Below are 18,472 nucleotides of genomic sequence, written 5' to 3'. Positions count from 1 at the left end.
ATCCTTATTGTTGTACTTGTTGTTCTATGGTTTTTATCTGGTTATTACTGGGATACTTAGATTTAGCTTAAACTCCTCAGAAGTGAACTGAGTACTTTTTTACAGACTATAGCAGGCGTAGTACCTTAGAGCTTTTTAAACATGGCATTGAAGTAAACTGGTGATGCATACAGGCTTCCTAGTTGTCTAACTGCTAATATCTACTTAAACTTGGATAATACCTCATCCTACATTTGTGCATTTAACTGGGTTCTTTTTCTGAATACAGAGGTTGCAATACCTTAGCAATCACTTTAAACTACAGCGGTCAAATTATTTGGCGGTATAAATACTTTATATGAAACCTTGATTGTCCGCTAGGCTTTAAATACTGCTCGCATTGTCCTAATAACTATTATGGCCAACCTTCAATGATTTTAGCTTTGGGAAGGGGTTGTTGTTGTAATACTCCATTATCTGGCTCCACGTGCCTGATTGGTGTCCTTATTGTACATGATTTCAGCTTATGCTGCCTTCTTGCCAGTCTGTAATGGCTTTTACTATTATTTCTGCATAGGTGTAATCTGTAGCACTCCTAACGCATCCCCCACATGGCTAAATGGCATCCTTTTTACTGCTGCTATCAGCTTTTTTCTCTGCCTTGTGACCAGGTTTACAAGCTAACCTGCCTATCTGCTTTTCTCTGCCCTGCAGCGACCTAACGATAGCACAAGATTAAATGCATTGCAGTTTAAGCTAGTTTATCCTGTATTTAGAAAGGGTTATTACACTACCCTGCGGTGGCTCTATTTTTCGCTTACTCACCATTTCACTTGTGCATGGAGATAGATTAAGTGCTAGAAGCCATTAGTTGTATTTAATTTTTAGCTTCATTTATGCTGTTTATTGGCCAAAACATGACTACAAATGTGTTATAAATGTTTCTATTTCTCTGTTCTTAGCTGCCATGTTTTAAAATGAATTTCTGCTCAAATGATTGTCTACATGTATAGCTTTCCTTACTAAAACTGCTGTTTATTTGTCCACCTATATATTCTCTTGACTGCATTTTACTTCTAGAGATTTTACTGAATGGTGTTGTTTGTCATTTAACATCTCTTGGTCATTGTAATGTGTCTTGAGTATAGGCAATTTCTGTCAATGTAAAATGAAATACACTTCAACACGGCAAAAAAAGGCAAGATAATTTAATGACAGATAGGTTAACGCTTTCACGGTCTCACAAACAACCGCTTCATCAGACAAACATTACATTCATTAACCACTATTTAAAAAGCTATAAACCATTAAGAACATATTCATTAGTTACCTATTGGCTTAAAGAAATATACAAAATAATCATTTTAAAAAATCTCTGAAATAAATTCCAATAAAAGCAAATCATACACTGACTTAATGTTTCAAAGGTCTCTGACGTAGGAATGGTTTCAATAAAGCCATATCATTGATGCCTGGATATGCATCGCTTTAAACAAAATAATCCATTTTTGTTCACTGGCTTCAGTTTTATTACCAATGTCACCACCTGTCTTTCCCTCATCTATTAGTTCTAACATAAAAAATCTAAATACATGACTTACATCATTACATTCTCCATGTTTTGCCAGAGCACTAGTGTTCTTCATATTCCCTATGTCTCTAAGATGTTCTAACACACGTTCCCTAAGGGACCTGTTGGTTTTCCCAACATAAAAAACATAACTGACTGCAAAAACAATAATAAACTAAATTCTGACTACTGCAGTCAGCATAAAATGGAAGCTCAACAAAACAATCATGAAATGTATGTCTAAACTGAGGACCAGTATATAAATACTTGCAAGCATGACAATGTCTGCATGGTTAAGTACCTTTACCAAGTCAAAACTCCACCACCAGTTTTTCTCAATAACATGTTTTACCACAGTTCCATATACTTCTTGCTGGTGACATTCATCTTAATCCTGGCCCACCCTCCCACACCTTAAACCCTACAGCCACAAACAGCCCCTCCTCCCCTACATCATCCCACCACCCACTCCCTGCTCAACCTCCCTCAAAACAAACCTCACAGTACAAATATCTTTCTGTCTATGCACTGAATATATGAAGCCTCACAAACAAAATCACTGAACTACATGCTTGGATAGCTCAAAACACCCCACATATCCTAGCCCTATCAGAAACCTGGCTAAAACCACACATAACTAACAAAGAAATATTGCCACCTGGTTACATCTATCGCTCTGATAGACTCAACAAAAAGGGTGGTGGTGTTGCCATTCTCCACTCAAACCACCTAAACCTCTCCACCATCAGCACACCTACTCCTGATTTCCACCCAGCTGAGCTCATTATCCTTAAATGCCATCTAAACCCCCATAAGACATTTGTCATTGTCTCCATTTATATTCCCCCTGGAAATAATATTTCCATCCTAGAATCCATCATCTCTTGGTTCTCTCTCAACATACCCTATGAAACTATCATTTTAGGTGGCGTTAACATAGACTGGTCCAAACTTTCCACTAACTCCCCACTGACCTCCATCAACCTCTATGGATTCCACCAACTGATATCATCTCCTACCTACCTACACAACAACACCTCTTCCTTTTCCACCATCGACTGGATTCTCACTAACTCTCCCAACCTTTACCACAACCCAACTACCTTACCAAACTCTTTGAGTGACCACCTTCCTACTAGCATACTTCGCCACTCTCCACAAGCAAACAAACTCCACTTCTATAGAGACTGTCGTAGCTTACATAACTTTAATTCAACTGAATTTAACTCTATCCTCTCTAATATCAACTGGTCCATCCTTAAATACCTGCCACTGAATGATGCTGTTCGCAAATTTAATAGCATATTCCTTGATATTCTCACCTCCCTTGCCCCTATAAGACACATTAGAATCAAGTCTAACTTTGCCCATGGCTCTCTATAGAAACAAAATCACGCATACAAAACTGTGACAAAACCTGGAAAACCTGGACTAAGACTAAACAAGCCTCCCTTCTTCTCAAAGACAAAGAACTTTGGAATCTTGTCAAAAGACGTGTCTGTAAAGACAAAAAAAATCTTATTATAACTCTCCCCAGAATAACTGTAAAACACATCCACAGAAATTCTGGTCCACCATAAAGAAAATCCTCAATCCAGGGTCCCCCTCAAACCTTTCTCCTTACCCAAACAATAGCCCACTAGAAACTGCTACATTTCTCAATAGACACTTCATCTAAACTGTACAATAACTTCCTCCCACAAACCACTACGCAAACACCACCTATGTCCCTCCCAAGCCTCTAAACAGTAATCTCTTCTCCTTAAAACCAGTCCCAACCTCATATATAAAATCATCCCTTCTAAAATTAAAACCTTGCTCTGCTCTCCCTCCTCTGACAACCTACCACCCACTTTCCTCAAAATAGCTGCTGAATCCATTGCTTATCCAGTATCTATCTTGATTAATAGATCTATCCAGGAATCTACATTGCCAGATATTTGGAAATCCTTCTTCATCACCCGATTGCATAAATGGGGAAACTCTACAGAACCATCAAACTTTTTTCCCAATTGACATCCTCTCTCCAAACTTATGGAAAATTGTGTACACTCTCAACTCCTTCACTATCTCCTCCAACAGAACCTCCTCACACCCTCCTAACATGGCTTCTGCCCTAATCACAGCACATCTACAGCTCTCCTGTCATTTACACACACAATAGCCGAAGCTCGAGACAAAAACCTTCTAGTATCCAGCCTCTTCCTTGATCTCTCAAAAGCGTTCGACACTGTCTCTCACCCTTTACTTCTGACTAAACTTTCTAGCATCAGTCTAGCTCCCTCCACCCTTACCTTCTTCTCTAGTTATTCGTCTGACACACAGCAATCTGTTCGTTGGCTGTCCTCTTGCTCACCCTAACTACCTGTAATTACTGGGATGCCTCAAGGCTCCATTCTGGGTCCCCTCCTCTTCTACATCTTTACAAATGAACTATATACCTCCTGGAAGCAAGCAGTACTAGTCCAATATGCTGATGACTCAACACTCATCTGTTCTTCCAATAACATCTTTGTCGTCCACACACTCACACAGGACACCTTTCTATCAGTGGAAAAATGGCTAGTTGAAAATCTACTTATCCTAAACCCTAAGAAAAACAAGCTTCTGTTATGCTTCCCCCAGACACACTCTCACCTAAAATATAACTTTCTTATCTCATCCTCCAATAATACCAAAATACAACCTGACTCCCACACTAAACGTCTAGGAGCCATTTTTGATGACAAACTTAAATTTAACCTACACATTCTACAAAGTATAAAGAAAACTCAGCAAAAGCTAGGTATGCTCTACCAACATCGTAGATTCCTGACCTACAATGTCAGACTGTCCCTATCATAGGCTCTTCATCTCCCCTCCCTTCTCTATGTCACCCCTATTCTAACTAATATTCAAACAACTACACTGGCCAAACTCCAACAAACGTACCACAAAATAGCAAGGTTCATCACAAACTCCCCACACAACTCTTGCTACTGCTTCTCTCTCAACTCTTTACAATGGTTAGACCTCCCACAACAACTTCTTCTATCTCCGTTTCAAATTATCCACCCCATACTGTATAAACCATTAACCTGCCCTGCCCTGACCTCCTTGGTTTCCACCTATACACCAACTTGCACACTTCGTAACTCTAACCAACAACTCCTCAACATCTACCAACCAAAAAAATCTATTGGTAAATTACTATATAAATCCTCCCTATCCCAGGCATGGAATAACCTCCCATCCCGTTTACATTCCATAACACATCCTTTACAATTTAAGAAAGAACTCAAACTACTCTTTATGAGGACAAAAAGTTGTACTTGCCATGACCCTACCTAACCCCACTATACTCTGTTGTACACACTCCAGTACAATATATTTATATTTTGCTTTTGAAACGCCTGCATTTAATGAGAACTTGTAATTTTTTTTCTCAACTGAATGATTTGTTTTTGAAATTGTTCACTCTACGTTTTGCATGTTAAACTATCATGTGCACTTTATTGTATGTAATTGGAGCTTTTCTCTTCCGGTCTCCACTGAAAATGGGTTCCTGGCCTAGATGGACCAACCCAGTTAACAAATGTCAATAAATAAATAAATAAAAATTAACTAAACTTTAACCCATACAGATATTGCTGTAATGGTCACTGGCTGTCTAAGAGAACCCATATCATTAAAGCCATGGATATTTGTTCTTAACAGAAAATATCACCAGTGGTATCCCATGGGACTTTGTCCTAGGTCTTCATTTATTTATTAGACATTTCTGTGATGTTTCACTACTGATTATCATATAGAAAATTTTCCAATTAAACTTGGAACAATCATTAGGGACTTACATAGCTACATTCATAACAGATTCTAATATGATCACATTTTCTCTACTTGTTAAGCACCTATTTGTTTCTTCTGATTTCCTGCTAAGGAGTGTATCATATAAGTGACTTTTTGCAATTAAAAGCATTCTGTAAAGTCTCCTTGCTCCTTTATCTGTTTAAAACTTTCATTTTGTGGCTCACTGCTGTTCTTCTGCTGTAATAAACATTTCTGTAGTCTTTACTGTCTAAAAGACTGTAGGCTAGTATCCTTAGTATTGTCCAGGTTCAGATTTGCTGTCTTTGCGCCTGTTTCTTTTTGCAGTGGTGGTTCTGAGCACAAGACCAGGCCATCTTGAATTAGCAGAAGCCTTTCTTTACCTTTGTGACAGGAGTGTGTTCATTGGCTGCTGGCTGGCGGAGGCTGGATGGTCTAGGGCTTGGAGTAAGCACTCATTGGTTCTTTTGAGCTTTTTCTCTGATCTGAGATATATAACAATAAGTATCCTGGATTTTTTTTTGAATATTTTTGCTAGTTATTGCTTATAGCAATTTATATATAGCACTTTTTATTGCCTGCTGCATACTTTTTACTGTAATTTATTGCTATTAACTAATCTGTATGGTTAAACTAAAATTGTCTGCCTTACAGGGCCTGATAAATAATGTTTTTACTGTCACACTGTTTGTAAAACTTTTTAGCTAGTTTCACTGTGTGAAAGGTATTAATGGGAAATGTTCTCTACTTGTTAAGCGTCAATTTGTTTCTTCTGATTTCCTGCCAAGGATTGTATCATATAACAGATTTGTTTGCAGCTAAAAGCATTTTGTAGAGTCTCCTTGCTCCTTTATTTGTTTAAAACATTCAGTTTGTGGCCTAATAAAGATATTAGCAGGAAATGTTAACTACTTGTTAAGCACCTATTTGTTTCTTCTGATTTTCTGCCAAGGAGTGTATCATATAACTGATTTTTTGCAATTAAAAACATTTTGTAGAGCCTCCTTGCTCCTTTCTCTGTTTAAAACTTTCATTTTGTGGCTCACTGCTGTTCTTCTGTGATAAACATGTTGGTAGTATATACTGTCTAAAAGAGTGTAGGCTAGTAGCTTCAATATTATCCTAGTTCAGATTTGCTGTCTCTGGGCCTGGTTGTTTTTGCAGTGGTTGTTCTGAGCACATGACCAGGCCATGTTGAATTAGTAGAAGACTTTCTTTACATTCATGGCAGGATTGTGTTTATTGGCTGCAGCCTGGTGGAGGTTGGATGGTCAAGGGCTTGAAATAAGCACTCATTGGTTATTTTGAGCTTTTTTTAAAAAAGTTGTTTAAGGTTGTATATTTTGGTATTTAAGCCCTAACTTTGAGAGGATTTCTGTCTATACACATTGAGTTGAGTGGAGGACCAGCATTGACTACAACTCTGATCTGAGATATATAACAATAAATATCCTGTTTTTTTTCTTATTTTTACAAGTTATTGCTTCTAGCAATTTATATATAGCACTTTTTATTGCCCATGGCATACATGTTATTGTATTTTATTGCTATTAACTAATCTGCATGGTTGAACTAAAATTGTCTGACTTACAGGGCTTAATAAATAAAGTTTTTACTGTCACACTGTTTGTAAAGCTTTTTAGCCAGTTTCACTCTGTGAAAGGTATTAGTGAAAGGTATTAGTGGGAAATTTTGTCTACTTGTTAAGCACCTATTTGTTTCTTCTGATTTCCTTCGAAGGAGTGTATCATACAACTGATTTCTTTGCAGTTAAAAGCATTCTGTAGCATCTCCTTGCTCCTTTATCTGTTTAAAACTTTAATTGCATGGCTCACTGCTGTTCTTCTGCTGTGACAAATATTTCTGTAGTGTTTACTGTCTAAAAGAGTGTAGGCTAGTAGACTTAGTATTGTCCCATTCAGATTTGATGTCTCCGGGCCTGTTGTTTTCAGTGGTTGTTTTGAGCAAATGACCAGGGCATCTTGAATTAGCAGAAGCCTTTCTTTACCTTTGTGGCTGCCTGCCCCTGTGGGAGTGGTTACTGCCTAGAAACTGTAGTTTTATTGGCCATTTTGGGTCAATTCCAAACTCCTTGATCCCCCTCTCTTAAAACCCTCTTTTGCACGTTTTTGTGCATAGCGCAGCATCGGGCAGTGCCGCTTAATCAGGTTTAAACTATTCCCGGCTCCACAAAGTCTGCTCTTCACTTTTTCCCTTAAAACTGTTCCAAATCTCAAAGTAAGCACTCTATTTTCCTTCTAAAACCCAGCAGTAGCTAGGATAAGTGTCTTATAAGTAAGCACTAATAAACTAAAGCACTACACCCTGTTATACTCCCTTTAAGTACTTGGCTCCCTATTGGTCCTTTTTGATCAAGTCAAAAAGTAATTCCTTATACTATTCTGGCATGTCCAAAAGTCAGTTTCAGGTTTAATCTCCGGTCCAGCCGGTAAATATGGGAATCTTGAGGCAATGTTACAACTGCCTTATGTACACAGACCACCCTCTCCTCTTCCCAACAAGCTCAAATATATGTGAGAGATGCAACTATATAGCCAAACTGGAGGCTGAGCTCTCTCAATATAGTACTGGCACGGTCAGTCTGGAGGAGAAGGTAATCACACACACCACAAATCCAGTCTCACATAGACCTATCGCAACAGCAAACCAAACACATAAACACACAAAAACATACTCGGAGACTCTAAATAAAAATCTGCTCAAGCAACAGAGACCTCCAAAGCAGACATCCAAGCGACCGCTACCCCACAACAATACCCACGTATCACATAGTTCACAAAGTCAGTGTGCCACACAGTCACAGCCCTTAAGGCTAAACAACACACCTAATACACTTGTAATAGATGACTCTATCATCAGACACACTGACATCCCTCTCACCAGGCTGAACAAGGAGAAGGTCACTGTAAGCTGCCTGTCAGGTGCCAGGATCCACCACATAACACAAGCACTCAGGTCACTCCAAAGCAAGTACAAATATGACTCCATCATTGTCCATGCTGGTGTGAATGACCTGAGATGTACCACCCTGGATTACATGAAAAGGGACATAGAGGAGCTCTCTGATCATGTGGCCCAGGCCGGTATGACCCTGGCCTTGTATAGCATCTTACCCTCACCAAGAATGATACCACGGTATAAAGACAAAATGATCAATTTCAACAATTGGCTAAAGTATTGGTGTCACTCAAAGGGGATCCAGTGTCTGTCAGCCTGGGATGACATGCTTGACAAGCCACGTTGCTTCGCTATGGCTTGCACCTGTCACTCCTGGGTTTTTGAATACTGGCCAAGGCTCTTGCCACCCTCATAGTGCCTTTTTTAGGCAAGGCTCAAAAGACAAACCCACCTCCTTAGACAACACAAGGAAAAAGAAACTAAGGGTAATGCTGCTCAACACTAGAAGTCTAAACCTTAAGATGCATGCACTCAAGGCTGTCCTCAGTATGGAGAATATTGATATCTGTGCAGTAACAGAAACCTGGTTCAAGGCTCCCGAGAGCATCCCAGCACTACCAGGCTATACCTCATGCCATGCGTTTCGGCCCCAAAACTCAGACCGAACCACAAGAGGAGGGGGAGTATCCATATTCATCAAAGATACCCATACCTCCAGGCTAGTGGCACTGCATGAAGCATCTGAGACCATCCATGTACAACTAACAGTGGGCAAAACTGCCTTCCAGTTTGTAGCCTGCTACAGACCACCCTCTCAAACTCAGGAACCCCACTCAGCTTTCCTGAAGACACTGGAGAATATGAAGGTCTCTCCAAACACCATTATATTGGGTGACTTTAACTACCCAAACATAGACTGGGAGCACTACTCAAGCCCCAACACCCTAGCCCAACGGTTCCTAGAATTTATAAACTCAAATGCTATGGAACAACTGGTCACCACTCCCACAAGAGGGGAAAACATATTGGAATTGATCATCACCAACATGGGGACTCTATGTTCCATACCAGAGGTATACCCCTCATTGGTAAGATCTGACCATAAATTAATTACTATGGACATCCATATCCCGTCCCCACCCCAGCAAAGGAAACCATGGTCAAAAACTTCTCAAAAGCAAACTTCCCATTTCTCAAAACTGAGGTGGAATCCTTCAAAGCCCTAGGGCCAGTGGAAAATACGGCCCAAACCACAGAATCCTTTACAAATGCATTCTATGGATACCTACAGGAATGCATGGATCATGCTGTCCCAAATAAAACCAAGACACACTCCTCCAAGGGCAGGAGACCTGTCTGGTGGACCCCAGCCATAAATAAGCTGTACAACAGAAGGAGGAAGCTACTACATGATAGAGTAAAATCCCTGAAAGGGAAGGCACCTCTGATCAGTACTAGCAAGAAACTACAATCCCTCATAAAGTCATCTAAGGCTAGCTTTGAAAGAAAAATTGCACAAGACGCTAAAGATAATCACAAGGCCTTCTTTAGTTATGTCAGAAACCTGAGTGGAAACTCCCAGATATGCTCTGAGTTAGTGCAAAATGACAAAAAATACACTGAACCCACACACATTGCCAACATCCTGGCAGACAGGTTCAGTGCAATCTTCTCCCCCCCCCAAATGAGCAAATGACTATCCCAACAGTGTGTAGCCTCCCTGACATCACAGATGCACAGGTGAGAGCTGCCCTCTCCAAAGCAAAAAACACAGCATCAATGGGACCGGACGGTGTCTCGGGCTGCGTTTTACTTCTCCAAGAAGAACTGAACCCTCACTTAAAATCACTATTCAGTCTCAGCCTTACAACAGGATATGTACCCAAAGAATGGTGTACAGCAACAGTTGTCCCACTCCATAAAGGTGGTGCCACAACAGACCCCGGAAACTATCGCCCTATAAGCCTAACTAGCCTGGTCTGCAAAGCTATGGAGCGTATCATCATGGAACGCATAAACAAAGAGTGTGGGAACCTCCAAACACTGGATCCTACTTAATTTGGCTTTGTTAAGGGCAGATCTTGCCTCTTGAACCTCGTCGATTTCTTTGAAACATTCACCAAGGCCATAGACGAAGGGAAGGTAGTCCACACAGCCTACCTTGACCTTGCAAAAGCCTTCGACACAATACCCCACTCGGGCATCATAAATAAGCTCAGCAACTTAAATATCAACCCCTATGTCACAAGATGGGTTGCAAACTGGCTTAGGGATAGAACCCACATGGTCAGAATTGCAGGTGTCATGTCAGACTCTAAACCAGTTGCAAGTGGCATCCCACAAGGCTCAGTCCTGGGGCCTTTCTTGTTTGGTATATATTTCTCTGAGGTACAGGCTAACACAGGAGGACTATGGCTGACTGGGGGCCATAATCAACTCACCGGCTGACACAAGCATCCTCCAAAAAGGTCTCACAGAGATGGATAACTGGTGCCAGAGCCATGGCCTAAAGCTAAATGCCAAAAAGTGCATAGTCTTCCCCTTTGGGAAAAACAAAGTGCCCACAAATTACCACATAGGTGGTAATCCATTAAGTATGGAAGAAGTAATTAGGGATTTGGGGACCCAAGTAGATTGCAATCTCTCCTTTGACAATCACATTGCCAAAGTGGTTAGAAAGACATTCTATATAGCCCACCTTATCACGAAGGGGTTCACATCTAGATCAAGAGAGGTCATTGTGCCCCTCTACTCATCACTCATCAGGCCCATAATTGAATACAATGCCCCATTTGGGATGTACCTTACCCGACACCTGCTACAACTAGAAAGACCCCAAAAGTACCTCACTAAGAGGATCAAGGGACTCAAACAGATGCCCTACACAGTTAGGCTAAAGAAACTCCAGCTCTACTCAGTTGCTTACCACCTACTCAGAGGTGACCTGTGCCTGACGTATAAAGCCATGTCCAACCCAGAATTAATGGACATGCTCCAACTCAAGAAATCCAAATCCATCAGAGCTACATGCTCTAGTGACTTAAACCTCAGCACAGAAATAAATAGAACATGCTGTAGGGACAGATTCATATCCCAGAGGCTCCCCTCACTCTGGAACAAAATCCCAATCCATGTTAGACAGAACCCCTCAATGACCCTCTTCAAGAAAAATCTTGATGTTTGGATGGGAGATCGTAAATTTACCCCTGGGATCTCTTTTGTGTCACTGCTAGACAGAGGCACGGTAAACTAACCTTAAATGGGCTATCTTCTGTGACCTACTATACAGAGGCACAGTCAACCAATCTAAAAAGGGTGGCGAAAGCCAAACACTCTCTGGCTAGGCTTGTAAATGCCCTAGGGCAGATAGCCTAGTATCAACCTATGAACCTACGAACCTAAAAGAGTGTAGACTAGTAGACTTAGTATTGTCCCATTCAGATTTTCTGTTTCTGGGCCTGTTTTTTTCAGTGGTTCTTTTGAGTAAATGACCAGGGTATCTTGAATTAGCAAAAGCATTTCTTTACCTTTGTGGCAGGCATTTCTTGATTGGCTTGTGGCTGGTGGGGGTTGGATGGTCTAGGGCTTGGAGTAAGTACTCACTGGTTCTTTTGAGCTTTTTTGCTAAAAAATTGTTTAAGGTTGTATCTTTTGTTATTTAAGCCCTAACTTTGAGAGGATTTCTGTCTATACACACTGAGCTGAGTGGAGGAGAGGCATTGACTGATCTGAGATATATAACAATAATTACCCTGTTTTTTTTTTTTTTTTATTTTTACATGCTATTGCTCCTAGAAATTTATATATAGCATTTGTTATTGCCTACTGCATACTTTTTCTGTAATTTATTGTTATTAACTATTCTTCTTAGTTAAATTTAAAGTGTCTGCCTTACAGGGCCTGAGAAGTAAGTTTTTTACTGTCACACTGTTTGCAAAACCTTTTTAGCTAGTTTCAGTGTGTGAAAGGTATTAATGGCAAATTTTCTCTACTTGTTAAACACCTATTTGTTTCATCTGATTTCCTGCCAAGGACTGTAACATACAACTGATTTGTTTGCAGTTAAAATCATTCGGAAGCATCTACTTGCTCATTTATCTGTTTAAAACTTTCATTTTGAGGCTTACTGCTGTTCTTCTGCTGTGATAAACATTTCTGTAGTGTTTACTGTCTAAAAGAATCTAGGCTAGTAGATTTTATATTATCGCAGTTCAGATTTGCTGTGTCTAGGCCTGCTTGTTTTTGCAGTGGTTGTCTGAACACATGATCAAGCCATGTTGAATTAGCAGCAGCCTTTCTTTACCTTTGTGGCAGGATTGTTTTGATTGGCTGCTTGCTGGTGGAGGTTGGATGGTCTAGGGCTTGGCGTAAACACTCATTAGATCTTTTGGGCTTTTTTAAAAAAAATGTTTAAGGTTGTATCTTATGGCAATTAAGAACTGACTTTGAGAGTATTTCTGTCTATACACACTGAGCTGAGTGGAGGAGGGGCATTAGCTACAACTCTGATCTGAGGTATATGACAATAAGTATCCTTTTTTTCCTTATTTTTACTAGTTATTGCTTCTAGCATTTTATATATAGCACTTTTTATTGCCTGCTGCATATTTTTTACTGTATTTTATTGCTATTGACTAATTTGCATGGTTAAACTAAAATTGTCTACCTTACAGGGCCTGACAAATAAGGTTTTTACTGTAACACTGTTTGTAAAGCTTTTTAGATAGTTTCACTGTGTGAAAGGTATTAACAGGAAATGTTCTCTAATTGTTAAGCACATATTTGTTTCTTTTGATTTTCTGACAAGGAGTGTATCATATATCTGATTTCTTTGCAGTTAAAAGCATTCTGTAGAGTCTCCTTGTTCCTTTATCTGTTTAAAACTTTCATTTTGTGGCTCACTGCTGTCTTCTGCTGTAATAAACATTTCTGTAGTGTTTACTGTCTAAAAGAGTGTAAGCTCATAACTTTAGTATTTTTCCAGTTCAGATTTGCTGTCTCTTGACCTATTTGTTTTGCAGTGGTTGCTCTGAGCACATGACCTGGCCATCTTGAATTAGCAGAAGCCTTTCTTTACCTTCGTGGCAGGATTGTGTTCATTGTTTGTTGGAGGTTGGATGTTCTAGGGCTTGCAGTAAGCGCACATTGTTTTTTTTTAGCTTTTCTTAAAACAGTTGGTTAAGGTTGTATCTTTTGGTATTTAAGCTCTGACTTTAAGAGGATTTCTGTCTATACACACTGAGCCGAGTGGAGGAGGGGCATTGACTACAACACTGGTCTGAGATATATAGCAATATGTATTCTGTTTTATTTATTTTTTTTTTTTTGCATATTTTTTAGCAGTTATTGCTTCTAGCAATTTATATACAGCACTTTTTGTTGCCTGATGCATACATTTTACTGTATTTTATAGCTATTAACTAACCTGCATGGGTAAACTAAATTGGCTGTCTTACAGGGCCTGATAAATAAAGTTTTTACTGGCACCCTGTTTGTAAAACATTTTACCTAGTTTCAGTGTGTGAAAGGTATCAATGGGAATTGTTCTCTACTTGTTAAGCACCCATTTGTTTCTTCTGATTTCCTGCCAAGGAATGTAACATATAACTGATTTGTTTGCATTTAAAAGCATTCTGAAGAGTCTACTTGCTTGTTTATCTGTTCAAAACTTTCATTTTTAGGCTTACTGCTGTTCTTCTGCTGTGATAAACATTTCTGCAGTGTTTACTGTCTAAAAGTCTCTAGGCTAGTTGATTTAGTATTGTCCCAGTTCAGATTTGCAGCCTCTAGGCCTGTTTATTTTTGCAGTGGTTATCTGACCACATGACCAGGCCATGTTGAATTAGCAGCAGCCTTTATTTACCTTTGTGGCAGGATTGTGTTGATTGGCTGCTTGCTGGTTGAGGTTGGATGGTCTAGGGCTTGGAGTAAGCACTCATTGGTTCTTTTGGGCCTTTTTTATAAAGTTGTTTAAAGTTGTATCTTATGGCATTTAAGAACTGGCTTTGAGAGGATTTCTGACTATACACATTGAGCCGAGTGGAGGAGCAGCATTGATTACATCTCTGACCTGAGGTATATGACAATAAGTATCCTTTTTTCCATTATTTTTCATATTTATTGCTTCTAGCATTTTATATATATAGCACTTTTTATTGCCTGCTGCATATGTTTTACTGTATTTTATTGCTATTGACTAATCTGCAAGGTTAAACTAAAACTGTCTGCCTTACAGGGCCTGACAAATAAGGTTTTTACTGTAACCCTGTTCGTAAAGTTTTTTAGATAGTTTCACTGTGTGAAAGGTATTAATGGGAAATTTTCTCTACTTGTTAAGCACCTATTTGTTTCTTCTGATTTCCTGCCAAGGAGTGTATCATATAACTGATTTGTTTGCAGTTAAAAGCATTCTATATAGTCTCCTTATTCCTTTATCCATTTTAAACTTTCAATTTGTGGCTCACTGCTGTTCCTCTCCTGTGATAAACATTTCTGTAGTGTTTACTGTCTAAATGAGTGTAGGCTAGTACAGTTTGTATTGCCCCAATTCAGATTTGCTGTCTCTGGCCCTGTTTGTTTTTGCAATGGTTGTTCTGAGTACATGTCCAGGACATCTTGAATTAGTAAAATCCTTTCTTTACATTCATGACAGGATTGTGTTTATTGGCTGCTGGCTGGTGGAGGTTGGATGGTCTATGGTTTGGAGTAAGCACTCATTGTTTTTTTTCAGCTTTTTAAAAAAAAAATTTTTAAAGCTGTATCTTCTGGTATTTAAGCCCTAACTTTGAGAGGATAACTGTCTATACACACTGAGCAGAGTGGAGGAGGTGCATTGACTTCAACTCTGTTCTGAGATATATAACAATAAGAATCCTGTTTTGTTTTTTGTTTGCTTATTTTAACAAGTTATTGCTTCTAGCAATTTATATATAGCACCTTTTATTGCCTGCTGCATACATTTACTGTATTTTATTGCTATTAACTAATCTGCATGGTTAAACTACAATTGTCTGCCGTACAGGGCCTGATAAATAATGTTTTTTACATTCACACTGTTTGTAAAGCTTTTTAGCTAGTTCCACTTTGTGAAAGGTATTAACGGGAAATGTTCTCTATTTGTTAAGCACCTATTTGTTTTTTTTTGCTTTCCTGCTAAGGAGTGTCTCATATAACTGATTATTTTGCAGGTAAAAGCATTCTCTAGAGTCTCCTTGCCCCTTTATCTGTTTAAAACATTCATTTTCTGTCTCACTGCTTTTCTTCTGCTGTGATAAACATTTATGTAGTCTTTACTGGATAAAGGTCTCTAGACTGGTAGCTTTAGTATTGGTGCAGTTCAGATTTGCTGTCTCTTGGCCTGTTTCTTTTAGCAGTGGTTGTTCTGAGCACATGATAAGACCACCTTGAATTAGGAGAAACCATTCTTTACCTTTGTGGCAAGATTGTGTTGATTGGTTGCTGGCTGTTGGGGCTTGAATGGTCTAGGGCTTGGAGTAAGCACTCATTGGTTCTTTTGACCTTTTTTTTTAAAAGTTGTTTAAGGTTGTATCTTTTGGTATTTAAGCCCTACCTTTGAGAGGATTTCTGTCTGTACACAGTGAGCCGAGTGGAGGAGGGGCATCGACTACAACTCTGATCTGAGGTATATAACAGTAAATATCCTTTTTTCCTTATTTTTACTAGTTATTGCTTCTAGCATTTTATATATAGCACTTTGTATTGCCTGCTGCATACTTTTTACTGTATTTTATTGCTATTAACTAATCTGCATGATTAATCTAAAATTGTCTGCCTTACAGTGCCTGACAAATAAAACTTTTACTATCATACTGTTTGTAAAGCTTTTTAGCTAGTTTCACTGTGTGAAATGTATTAACGGGAACTTTTCTCTACTTGTTAGGCATCTATTTGTTTCTTCTGATTTCCTGCCAAGGAGTGTATCATGTAACAGATTTGTTTGCAGTTAAAAGCATTCTGTAGAGTCTCCTTGCTCCTTTATTTGTTTAAAACTTTCAGTTTGTAGCTCACTGCTGTTCCTCTACTGTGATAAAAATGTCTGTATTGTTTGCTGTCTAAAAGAGTGTAGTCTGGTAGAGTTATTATTGTCAAAGTTCAGATTTGCTGTCTCTGGGCCTGTTTGTTTTTGCAGTGGTTGTTCTAAGCACTTGACCAGGCCATCATGAATTAGTAGAAGCCTTTCTTTACCTTTGTGGCAGGGTTGTTTTTATTGGCTGCTGGCTGGCGGAGGTTTGATAATCTAGCACTTGGAGTAAGCACTCATTGGATCTTTTGAGCTTTTTTTTAAAAAATGTTGTTTAAAGTTGTATCATCTGGTATTTAAGCCCTAACCTTGAGAGGATTTCTGTCTATACACACTGAGCAGAGTGGAGGAGGGTCATTGACTACAACTCTGATCTGAGATATATAGCAATAAGTATTATGGGCTTTTTCTTATTTTTACTAGTTATTGCTTCTAGCAATTTATATATAGCACTTTTTATTGCCTGCTGCATACTGTTTACTCTATTTTATTGCTATTAACTAATCTGCGCAGTTAAACTAAAATTGTCTGCCTTACAGGGCCTGATCAATAAGGCTTTCACTGTTGCATTGTTTGTAGAGCTTTTTAGCTAGTTTCACTGTGTAAAAGGTATTAATGGGAACTTTTCTCTACTTTTTAAGCACATATTTGTTTCTTCTGGTTTCCTGCCAAGGAGAGTATCGTATAACTGATTTGTTTGCAGTTAAAAGCATTCTGTAGAGTCTCCTTGCTGATTTCTCTGTTTGAAACCTTTATTTTGTGGCTCACTGCTGTTCTTCCGCTGTGATAAACATTTCTATAGTGTTTACTGTCTAAAAGAGTGTAGGCTAGTAACTTTGGTATTATCCTACTTCAGATTTGCTCTCTCTCTGGGCCTGTTTGTTTTTGCAGTGGTTGGTCTGAGCCCATGACCAAGCCATCTTTAATTAGCAGAAGCCTTTCTATACGTTTGTGGCAGGATTGTGTTGATTGGCTGCCGACTGGTGGAGGTTGGATGGTCTAGGGCTTGGAGTAAGCACTCTTTGGTTCTTTTGAGCTTTTTCTAAAAAAAGTTGTTTAAGGTTGTATCTTCTGCTATTTAAGTTCTAACTTTGAGAGGATTTCTGTCTATACACTCTGAGCCGAGTGGAGGAGGGGCATTAACTACAACTCTGATCTGAGGTATAATAATAGTAAGTATCCCTTTTTTCCCTTATTTTTACTAGTTATTGCTTCTAGCACTTTTTATTGCCTGCTGCATACTGTTTACTGTATTATTTTGCTATTAACTATATCTGCACGGGTAAACTAAAATTGTCTGCCTTACAGGGCCTGATTAGTAAGGTTTTTATTTTCACACTGTTTGTAAACATTTTAGCTAGTTTCACTGTGTGAAAGGCATTAACAGAAGTTTTTCACTACATGTTAAGCACCTATTTGTTTCTTCTGATGTCCTGCTAGGGCGTGTATCATATAACTGATTTTTTGCAGTTAAAAGCATTCTGTAGGGTCTCCTTGCTCCTTTTGTGGCTCACGTCTGTTCTTCTGCTATGAAAAACATTTCTGTATTGTTCACTATCCAAAAGAGTGTAGGCTATTAGCTTTAGCCTTGTCCCAGTTCAGATTTGCTGTGCCTGAGCCTGTTTTATTGTAGTGGTCATTCTGAGCACATGAGCAGGACATCTTGAATTAGAAAAAAGCCCTTCTTTACATTCGTGGCAGGATGTGTTGACTGGCTACTGGCTGGTGGAGGTTGGATGGTCTAGAGCTTGGAGTAAGCACTCAATGGTTCCATTGAGCTTTTTTTAAAAAAAGTTGTTTAAGGTTCTAGCTTTTGGTATTTAAGCCCTAACTTTGAGAGGATTCCTTTTGTGAAACACTGAGCCGAGTGGAGGAGTGGCATTGACTACAACTCTTATCAGAGATATATAACAATAAGTATCCTTTTTTGCTTGTTTTTACTAGTTATTGCTTCTAGCAATTTATATAGAGCACTTTTTTAATTGCCTGCTGCATTATTTTTACTATATTTTATTGTTATTAACTAATCTGCATGTTTAAACTTAAATTGTCTGCCTTACAAGACCTTATAAACAAGGCTTTTACTGTCACACTGTTTGTAAAGCTTTTTAGCTTGTTTCACTGTGTGAAAGGAATAAACTGGAAATATTCTCTTA

The sequence above is a fragment of the Protopterus annectens genome, chromosome 4.part0 (assembly GCF_019279795.1).
Source record: "Protopterus annectens isolate FY-2018-M chromosome 4.part0, PAN1.0, whole genome shotgun sequence".
Taxonomy (NCBI): Eukaryota; Metazoa; Chordata; order Ceratodontiformes; family Protopteridae; genus Protopterus; species Protopterus annectens.
The sequence above is the reverse complement of the archived record's forward strand: the minus strand, read 5'-3'. Positions refer to the sequence as shown.